Below are 10,000 nucleotides of genomic sequence, written 5' to 3'. Positions count from 1 at the left end.
AGACAAATATGATAAGATAATGAATTTTTCAAAGTTTTGCTCACTAAAATGGAGAAACTTTGGAATGATGTATCGAAGTTTGCATTCTGAAAGGAAGCACATTTCAAGATTTTCCTTTTTAACTTTAATTTTCAGAGTCACAGCATACAGACAACAGTTCGTTTACATATGGTCATATCAATATATTAGCAATCATTGTATCGAACGAAAATGATGTTTGACGATTAATTGTATAATTGTATTGAAGATGAAGAAATACTTTGATACAATAGAAGGGGACAGAGGTAAAGTTTTCAATATTTTACATATTCCATCTTCAGTATACAGAGCAAAATAGAAAGACGTAATTTCTAACTAACTAAATAAAATATATTGCTGAAATTACGATAATGTGAAACTAAAATACACGGAAAGTAAATTACTGACAATAAAACATGCTGTAAATATTTTAAAATGTGCTATTTGAATGAAGACTACATGATATTCGGTGTAGATTAAAGTTGTTTAATGTGGATGGTTTCTTTAAGTGCTAATTCCAGATCAGTGTTATCCATACAAACGATACTTATATTTTAATGTTCGTGTCCTGTTTCTTCACAGTTTTGCTTTATAAATGAAACCCATGACACGGGTCGTACGTCTAGGCGCAGCCGTTGCGAAAAGTGCACGAAAGGTTGGCGGCGGGACCTTCGATTCGTCGTCCCTAGAGGATACGGTCGGCATTTCGAACACCTGCTCCCGCCGAGTACACGCATTGGCCTCGGTACAAGTCGAACAGAGTCTCAGAGCATGTGCCAGCGATTGGGAAATTTAAACACCCGCGCCCGCCGCCTACCGACGGGGGAACCGATTTTCTCGATCTGTTTCGCGCGTGCGTGGTCCAACAGCAGCTTGCTCCAACGGGTCGGACGTCTAGACGCAGCCGTTGCGAAAAGTGCCCGAAAGGTTGGCGGCGGGACCTTCGATTCTTCGTCCCTAGAGGATACGGTCGGCATTTCGAACACCTGCTCCCGCCGAGTACACGCATTGGCCTCGGTACAAGTCGAACAGAGTCTCAGAGCATGTGCCAGCGATTGGGAAATTTAAACACCCGCGCCCGCCGCCTACCGACGGGGGAACCGATTTTCTCGGTCTGTTTCGCGCGTGCGTGTTCTAACAGCCGCTTGCTCCAACGGGTCGGACGTCTAGACGCAGCCGTTGCGAAAAGTGCCCGAAAGGTTGGCGGCGGGACCTTCGATTCGTCGTCCCTAGAGGATACGGTCGGCATTTCGAACACCTGCTCCCGCCGAGTACACGCATTGGCCTCGGTACAAGTCGAACAGAGTCTCAGAGCATGTGCCAGCGAGCGGGAAATTTAAACACCCGCACCCGCCGCCTACCGACGGGGGAACCCATTTTCTCGGCCTCTTTCGCGCGTGCGTGGTCGAACAGCAGCTTGCTCCAACGGGTCGGACGTCTAGACGCAGCCGTTGCAAAAAGTGCCCGAAAGGTTGGCGGCGGGTCCTTCGATTCGTCGTCCCTAGAGGATGTGGACGGCATTTCGATCACCTGCTCCCGCCGAGTACACGCATTGGCCTCGGTACAAGTCGAACAGAGTCTCAGAGCATGTGCCAGCGATTGGGAAATTTAAACACCCGCGCCCGCCGCCTACCGACGGGGGAACCGATTTTCTCGGTCTGTTTCGCGCGTGCGTGGTCCAACAGCAGCTTGCTCCAACGGGTCGGACGTCTAGACGCAGCCGTTGCGAAAAGTGCCCGAAAGGTTGGCGGCGGGTCCTTCGATTCGTCGTCCCTAGAGGATACGGTCGGCAATTCGAACACCTGCTCCCGCCGAGTACACGCATTGGCCTCGGTACAAGTCGAACAGAGTCTCAGAGCATGTGACAGCGATTGGGAAATTTAAACACCCGCGCCCGCCGCCTACCGACGGGGGAACCGATTTTCTCGGTCTGTTTCGCGCGTGCGTGGTCCAACAGCAGCTTGCTCCAACGGGTCGGACGTCTAGACGCAGCCGTTGCGAAAAGTGCCCGAAAGGTTGGCGGCGGGTCCTTCGATTCGTTGTCCCTAGAGGATACGGTCGGCATTTCGAACACCTGCTCCCGCCGAGTACACGCATTGGCCTCGGTACAAGTCGAACAGAGTCTCAGAGCATGTGCCAGCGATTGGGAAATTTAAACACCCGCGCCCGCCGCCTACCGACGGGGGAACCGATTTTCTCGGTCTGTTTCGCGCGTGCGTGGTCTAACAGCAGCTTGCTCCAACGGGTCGGACGTCTAGACGCAGCCGTTGCAAAAGTGCCCGAAAGGTTGGCGGCGGGTCCTTCGATTCGTCGTCCCTAGAGGATGTGGTCGGCATTTCGAACACCTGCTCCCGCCGAGTACACGCATTGGCCTCGGTACAAGTCGAACAGAGTCTCAGAGCATGTGCCAGCGATTGGGAAATTTAAACACCCGCGCCCGCCGCCTACCGACGGGGGAACCGATTTTCTCGGTCTGTTTCGCGCGTGCGTGGTCCAACAGCAGCTTGCTCCAACGGGTCGGACGTCTAGACGCAGCCGTTGCGAAAAGTGCCCGAAAGGTTGGCGGCGGGACCTTCGATTCGTCGTCCCTAGAGGATACGGTCGGCATTTCGAACACCTGCTCCCGCCGAGTACACGCATTGGCCTCGGTACAAGTCGAACAGAGTCTCAGAGCATGTGCCAGCGATTGGGAAATTTAAACACCCGCGCCCGCCGCCTACCGACGGGGGAACCGATTTTCTCGGTCTGTTTCGCGCGTGCGTGGTCTAACAGCCGCTTGCTCCAACGGGTCGGACGTCTAGACGCAGCCGTTGCGAAAAGTGCCCGAAAGGTTGGCGGCGGGACCTTCGATTCGTCGTCCCTAGAGGATACGGTCGGCATTTCGAACACCTGCTCCCGCCGAGTACACGCATTGGCCTCGGTACAAGTCGAACAGAGTCTCAGAGCATGTGCCAGCGAGCGGGAAATTTAAACACCCGCGCCCGCCGCCTACCGACGGGGGAACCCATTTTCTCGGCCTCTATCGCGCGTGCGTGGTCGAACAGCAGCTTGCTCCAACGGGTCGGACGTCTAGACGCAGCCGTTGCAAAAAGTGCCCGAAAGGTTGGCGGCGGGTCCTTCGATTCGTCGTCCCTAGAGGATGTGGACGGCATTTCGATCACCTGCTCCCGCCGAGTACACGCATTGGCCTCGGTACAAGTCGAACAGAGTCTCAGAGCATGTGCCAGCGATTGGGAAATTTAAACACCCGCGCCCGCCGCCTACCGACGGGGGAATCCATTTTCTCGGGCTGTTTCGCGCGTGCGTGGTCAAACAGCAGCTTTCTCCAACGGGACGTACGTCTAGGCTCAGCCGTTGCGAAAAGTGCCCAAAGGTTGGCGGCGGTTCCTTCGATTCGTCGTCCCTAGAGGATATCGCCGGTATTTCGATCACCTGCTCCCGCCGAGTGCCCGCAGTTTCTTTGTGCCCTTCGGACAGATACCCGGTGGAACACGCTACGACGAGATCGACGGTACTTAGGGTAGCCACGCGGAACTCTCCCGCATAAGCTCTCGCCTTTTACCGCACATAGAAAGGCCGTACTATTGAGTAGTGATGGCATTAAATGTAGTTTCCTTCTATATATATAGGGGACTGGTGAGGCTTGACTGTCATCGACGATGGACGTAGCGTAAGCGTTATCGGCATGTCACCGAACAGAGGGTAGCCACGCGGAACTCTCCCGCATAAGCTTTCGCCTTTTACCGCACATAGAAAAGCCGTACTTTTGAGTAGTGATGGCATTAAATGTAGTTTCCTTCTATATATAGGGGACTGGTGAGGCTTGACTGGAATCGACGATGGACGTAGCGTAAGCGTTATCGGTATGTCAGCAGGCTGTTGGCGGCAGGACTGTCGATTCGACTACCGGCACCCGCCGCCTACCGAGGTTATCGTCGGCATTTCGATTACCGGCTCCCGCCGAGTTCCCGCAGTTTCTTTCTGCCCTTCGGACAGATTGGCGGTGGAACACGCTACGACGAGTTCGACGGTACTTCGGGTACCCACGCGGAACTCTCCCGCATAAGCTCTCGCCTTTTACCGCACATAGAAAAGCCGTACTTTTGAGTAGTGATGGCATTAAATGTAGTTTCCTTCTATATATAGGGGACTGGTGAGCTTGACTGGAATCGACGATGGACGTGGCGTAAGCGTTATCGGCATGTCAGCAGGCTGTTGGCGGCAGGACTGTCGATTCGACTACCGGCACCCGCCGCCTACCGAGGTTATCGTCGGCATTTCGATTACCGGCTCCCGCCGAGTTCCCGCAGTTTCTTTCTGCCCTTCGGACAGATAGGCCGTGGAACACGCTACGACGAGTTCGACGGTACTTCGGTAGCCACGCGGAACTCTCCCGCATAAGCTCTCGCCTTTACCGCACATAGAAAAGCCGTACTTTTGAGTAGTGATGGCATTAAATGTAGTTTCCTTCTATATATATAGGGGACTGGTGAGGATTGACTGGAATCGACGATGGACGTGGCGTAAGCGTTATCGGCATGTCAGCAGGCTGTTGGCGGCAGGACTGGCGATTCGACTACCGGCACCCGCCGCCTACCGAGGTTATCGTCGGCATTTCGATTACCTGCTCCCGCCGAGTTCCCGCAGTTTCTTTCTGCCCTTCGGACAGATAGGCGGTGGAACACGCTACGACGAGTTCGACGGTACTTCGGGTACCCACGCGGAACTCTCCCGCATAAGCTCTCGCCTTTACCGCACATAGAAAAGCCGTACTTTTGAGTAGTGATGGCATTAAATGTAGTTTCCTTCTATATATAGGGGACTGGTGAGGCTTGACTGGAATCGACGATGGACGTGGCGTAAGCGTTATCGGCATGTCAGCAGGCTGTTGGCGGCAGGACTGTCGATTCGACTACCGGCACCCGCCGCCTACCGAGGTTATCGTCGGCATTTCGATTACCGGCTCCCGCCGAGTTCCCGCAGTTTCTTTCTGCCCTTCGGACAGATAGGCGGTGGAACACGCTACGACGAGTTCGACGGCACTTAGGGTAGCCACGCGGAACTCTCCCGCATAAGCTCTCGCCTTTTACCGCACATAGAAAAGCCGTACTTTTGAGTAGTGATGGCATTAAATGTAGTTTCCTTCTATATATAGGGGACTGGTGAGGCTTGACTGGAATCGACGATGGACGTGGCGTAAGCGTTATCGGCATGTCAGCAGGCTGTTGGCGGCAGGACTGTCGATTCGACTACCGGCACCCGCCGCCTACCGAGGTTATCGTCGGCATTTCGATTACCGGCTCCCGCCGAGTTCCCGCAGTTTCTTTCTGCCCTTCGGACAGATAGGCGGTGGAACACGCTACGACGAGTTCGACGGTACTTCGGGTACCCACGCGGAACTCTCCCGCATAAGCTCTCGCCTTTACCGCACATAGAAAAGCCGTACTTTTGAGTAGTGATGGCATTAAATGTAGTTTCCTTCTATATATAGGGGACTGGTGAGGCTTGACTGGAATCGACGATGGACGTGGCGTAAGCGTTATCGGCATGTCAGCAGGCTGTTGGCGGCAGGACTGTCGATTCGACTACCGGCACCCGCCGCCTACCGAGGTTATCGTCGGCATTTCGATTACCGGCTCCCGCCGAGTTCCCGCAGTTTCTTTCTGCCCTTCGGACAGATTGGCTGTGGAACACGCTACGACGAGTTCGACGGTACTTCGGGTACCCACGCGGAACTCTCCCGCATAAGCTCTCGCCTTTTACCGCACATAGAAAAGCCGTACTTTTGAGTAGTGATGGCATTAAATGTAGTTTCCTTCTATATATAGGGGACTGGTGAGCTTGACTGGAATCGACGATGGACGTGGCGTAAGCGTTATCGGCATGTCAGCAGGCTGTTGGCGGCAGGACTGTCGATTCGACTACCGGCACCCGCCGCCTACCGAGGTTATCGTCGGCATTTCGATTACCGGCTCCCGCCGAGTTCCCGCAGTTTCTTTCTGCCCTTCGGACAGATTGGCCGTGGAACACGCTACGACGAGTTCGACGGCACTTAGGGTAGCCACGCGGAACTCTCCCGCATAAGCTCTCGCCTTTTACCGCACATAGAAAAGCCGTACTTTTGAGTAGTGATGGCATTAAATGTAGTTTCCTTCTATATATATAGGGGACTGGTGAGGCTTGACTGGAATCGACGATGGACGTGGCGTAAGCGTTATCGGCATGACACCAGTCTGTTGGCGGCAGGACTGTCGATTCGACTACCGGCACCCGCCGCCTACCGAGGTTATCGTCGGCATTTCGATTACCGGCTCCCGCCGAGTTCCCGCAGTTTCTTTCTGCCCTTCGGACAGATAGGCGGTGGAACACGCTACGACGAGTTCGACGGTACTTCGGGTACCCACGCGGAACTCTCCCGCATAAGCTCTCGCCTTTTACCGCACATAGAAAAGCCGTACTTTTGAGTAGTGATGGCATTAAATGTAGTTTCCTTCTATATATATAGGGGACTGGTGAGGCTTGACTGGAATCGACGATGGACGTGGCGTAAGCGTTATCGGCATGTCAGCAGGCTGTTGGCGGCAGGACTGTCGATTCGACTACCGGCACCCGCCGCCTACCGAGGTTATCGTCGGCATTTCGATTACCGGCTCCCGCCGAGTTCCCGCAGTTTCTTTCTGCCCTTCGGACAGATTGGCTGTGGAACACGCTACGACGAGTTCGACGGTACTTCGGGTACCCACGCGGAACTCTCCCGCATAAGCTCTCGCCTTTTACCGCACATAGAAAAGCCGTACTTTTGAGTAGTGATGGCATTAAATGTAGTTTCCTTCTATATATAGGGGACTGGTGAGGCTTGACTGGAATCGACGATGGACGTGGCGTAAGCGTTATCGGCATGTCAGCAGGCTGTTGGCGGCAGGACTGTCGATTCGACTACCGGCACCCGCCGCCTACCGAGGTTATCGTCGGCATTTCGATTACCGGCTCCCGCCGAGTTCCCGCAGTTTCTTTCTGCCCTTCGGACAGATTGGCTGTGGAACACGCTACGACGAGTTCGACGGTACTTCGGGTACCCACGCGGAACTCTCCCGCATAAGCTCTCGCCTTTTACCGCACATAGAAAAGCCGTACTTTTGAGTAGTGATGGCATTAAATGTAGTTTCCTTCTATATATATAGGGACTGGTGAGGCTTGACTGGAATCGACGATGGACGTGGCGTAAGCGTTATCGGCATGTCAGCAGGCTGTTGGCGGCAGGACTGTCGATTCGACTACCGGCACCCGCCGCCTACCGAGGTTATCGTCGGCATTTCGATTACCGGCTCCCGCCGAGTTCCCGCAGTTTCTTTCTGCCCTTCGGACAGATTGGCTGTGGAACACGCTACGACGAGTTCGACGGTACTTCGGGTACCCACGCGGAACTCTCCCGCATAAGCTCTCGCCTTTTACCGCACATAGAAAAGCCGTACTTTTGAGTAGTGATGGCATTAAATGTAGTTTCCTTCTATATATAGGGGACTGGTGAGCTTGACTGGAATCGACGATGGACGTGGCGTAAGCGTTATCGGCATGTCAGCAGGCTGTTGGCGGCAGGACTGTCGATTCGACTACCGGCACCCGCCGCCTACCGAGGTTATCGTCGGCATTTCGATTACCGGCTCCCGCCGAGTTCCCGCAGTTTCTTTCTGCCCTTCGGACAGATTGGCGGTGGAACACGCTACGACGAGTTCGACGGTACTTCGGGTACCCACGCGGAACTCTCCCGCATAAGCTCTCGCCTTTACCGCACATAGAAAAGCCGTACTTTTGAGTAGTGATGGCATTAAATGTAGTTTCCTTCTATATATATAGGGGACTGGTGAGGCTTGACTGGAATCGACGATGGACGTGGCGTAAGCGTTATCGGCATGTCAGCAGGCTGTTGGCGGCAGGACTGTCGATTCGACTACCGGCACCCGCCGCCTACCGAGGTTATCGTCGGCATTTCGATTACCGGCTCCCGCCGAGTTCCCGCAGTTTCTTTCTGCCCTTCGGACAGATTGGCGGTGGAACACGCTACGACGAGTTCGACGGTACTTCGGGTACCCACGCGGAACTCTCCCGCATAAGCTCTCGCCTTTACCGCACATAGAAAAGCCGTACTTTTGAGTAGTGATGGCATTAAATGTAGTTTCCTTCTATATATAGGGGACTGGTGAGCTTGACTGGAATCGACGATGGACGTAGCGTAAGCGTTATCGGCATGTCAGCAGGCTGTTGGCGGCAGGACTGTCGATTCGACTACCGGCACCCGCCGCCTACCGAGGTTATCGTCGGCATTTCGATTACCGGCTCCCGCCGAGTTCCCGCAGTTTCTTTCTGCCCTTCGGACAGATTGGCGGTGGAACACGCTACGACGAGTTCGACGGTACTTCGGGTACCCACGCGGAACTCTCCCGCATAAGCTCTCGCCTTTACCGCACATAGAAAAGCCGTACTTTTGAGTAGTGATGGCATTAAATGTAGTTTCCTTCTATATATAGGGGACTGGTGAGGCTTGACTGGAATCGACGATGGACGTGGCGTAAGCGTTATCGGCATGTCAGCAGGCTGTTGGCGGCAGGACTGTCGATTCGACTACCGGCACCCGCCGCCTACCGAGGTTATCGTCGGCATTTCGATTACCGGCTCCCGCCGAGTTCCCGCAGTTTCTTTCTGCCCTTCGGACAGATTGGCGGTGGAACACGCTACGACGAGTTCGACGGTACTTCGGGTACCCACGCGGAACTCTCCCGCATAAGCTCTCGCCTTTACCGCACATAGAAAAGCCGTACTTTTGAGTAGTGATGGCATTAAATGTAGTTTCCTTCTATATATAGGGGACTGGTGAGGCTTGACTGGAATCGACGATGGACGTGGCGTAAGCGTTATCGGCATGTCAGCAGGCTGTTGGCGGCAGGACTGTCGATTCGACTACCGGCACCCGCCGCCTACCGAGGTTATCGTCGGCATTTCGATTACCGGCTCCCGCCGAGTTCCCGCAGTTTCTTTCTGCCCTTCGGACAGATAGGCGGTGGAACACGCTACGACGAGTTCGACGGTACTTCGGGTACCCACGCGGAACTCTCCCGCATAAGCTCTCGCCTTTACCGCACATAGAAAAGCCGTACTTTTGAGTAGTGATGGCATTAAATGTAGTTTCCTTCTATATATAGGGGACTGGTGAGGCTTGACTGGAATCGACGATGGACGTGGCGTAAGCGTTATCGGCATGTCAGCAGGCTGTTGGCGGCAGGACTGTCGATTCGACTACCGGCACCCGCCGCCTACCGAGGTTATCGTCGGCATTTCGATTACCGGCTCCCGCCGAGTTCCCGCAGTTTCTTTCTGCCCTTCGGACAGATAGGCGGTGGAACACGCTACGACGAGTTCGACGGCACTTCGGGTACCCACGCGGAACTCTCCCGCATAAGCTCTCGCCTTTTACCGCACATAGAAAAGCCGTACTTTTGAGTAGTGATGGCATTAAATGTAGTTTCCTTCTATATATATAGGGACTGGTGAGGCTTGACTGGAATCGACGATGGACGTGGCGTAAGCGTTATCGGCATGTCAGCAGGCTGTTGGCGGCAGGACTGTCGATTCGACTACCGGCACCCGCCGCCTACCGAGGTTATCGTCGGCATTTCGATTACCGGCTCCCGCCGAGTTCCCGCAGTTTCTTTCTGCCCTTCGGACAGATTGGCTGTGGAACACGCTACGACGAGTTCGACGGTACTTCGGGTACCCACGCGGAACTCTCCCGCATAAGCTCTCGCCTTTACCGCACATAGAAAAGCCGTACTTTTGAGTAGTGATGGCATTAAATGTAGTTTCCTTCTATATATAGGGGACTGGTGAGCTTGACTGGAATCGACGATGGACGTGGCGTAAGCGTTATCGGCATGACAGCAGGCTGTTGGCGGCAGGACTGTCGATTCGACTACCGGCACCCGCCGCC

The sequence above is a fragment of the Tachypleus tridentatus genome, unplaced genomic scaffold (genome assembly GCF_004210375.1).
Source record: "Tachypleus tridentatus isolate NWPU-2018 unplaced genomic scaffold, ASM421037v1 Hic_cluster_1, whole genome shotgun sequence".
In the NCBI taxonomy this organism is placed as follows: Eukaryota; Metazoa; Arthropoda; class Merostomata; order Xiphosura; family Limulidae; genus Tachypleus; species Tachypleus tridentatus.
This window is presented reverse-complemented; position numbering follows the sequence as displayed.